The sequence below is a fragment of the Neomonachus schauinslandi genome, chromosome 14 (genome assembly GCF_002201575.2).
Source record: "Neomonachus schauinslandi chromosome 14, ASM220157v2, whole genome shotgun sequence".
Taxonomy (NCBI): Eukaryota; Metazoa; Chordata; class Mammalia; order Carnivora; family Phocidae; genus Neomonachus; species Neomonachus schauinslandi.
The window spans coordinates 79,240,620-79,241,525 of NC_058416.1; the positions used below are offsets into that span (position 1 = coordinate 79,240,620).

The 906-nt window shown below is 51.5% G+C and overlaps 1 protein-coding gene across 2 annotated transcripts in view; it reads right to left on the bottom strand.

Moving 5' to 3' along the window:
- The window catches only part of FBXW8 (F-box and WD repeat domain containing 8), a 119,146-nt gene that overhangs the window by 117,722 nt on the left and 518 nt on the right, over positions 1-906 (bottom strand). The gene's annotated exons all lie outside the window — the stretch shown is intronic.

Consider the following 906-nt stretch of genomic DNA (forward strand, 5'->3'; position numbering starts at 1 on the left):
CCCCCCCCCCCCCCGCCAAATAAATAAATCAAACCATTAAAATTTGCTGTATTTCCTAACCCTTAACCATGGATATGTTTTAGATGATCCTGATTGTGTCAACTTTGTGAAGGGGTTTTTTTTTGGGGGGGGTCCTCCAGATTCTCAAAAGGATCCATGCCTATGAAGTGGTTAAGAACCTCCATGCTAATGACCATGCCCACAGGATTTGCTTTCCCTTTTATTTTTTATTTTATTTTTTTAAAGATTTATTTATTTGAGAGAGAGAGAGAGAAAGAGCACAAGAGGGGGGAGCGGGAGAGGGAGAAGCAGACTCCCCACCGAGCCGGGAGCCCGATGCGGGACTCGATCCTGGGACTCCAGGATCATGACCTGAGCCGAAGGCAGTCGCTTAACCAACTGAGCCACCCAGGCGCCCTCCCTTTCTTTTAAATACATGTACAGTTGGAAAAAAACTGAGTAGTACAAACATTATACAGAACAAAGTTAAAATTGCTTCCTATCCCTGTGCTGAGACCCCCTTCCTAAAAGCAACGCTTATCCAAAAGAGTTGAAGAGCAGGATTTCCTCAAACGGATACTGATAATTTCGGGCTGGATAATTTTTTCTGGATGCTGTCCATGCACTGTAGAATGTTCAGGAGTATCCCCGACTTCCACCCACTAGACTCCAGTATCAATTCCCCCAACCCAGTTGTGGCATCCTAAAAAGGTCGGCAGATACCGCCACTATGGGGGAACAAAGCCACCCCAGAGTGGGAAGCACCCCTTCCAGAGAGGCTCTATGCCTGCAGACACAGGGTGGCACACACTTTCCGATTCACTGGGGGGGGGGGGGGGGGAGGCCGCGCGGGGGGGGGCCCGCCCCCCCCCCGGCCCCGGGGCCGCCCCCCCCCCCCCCCCCCCC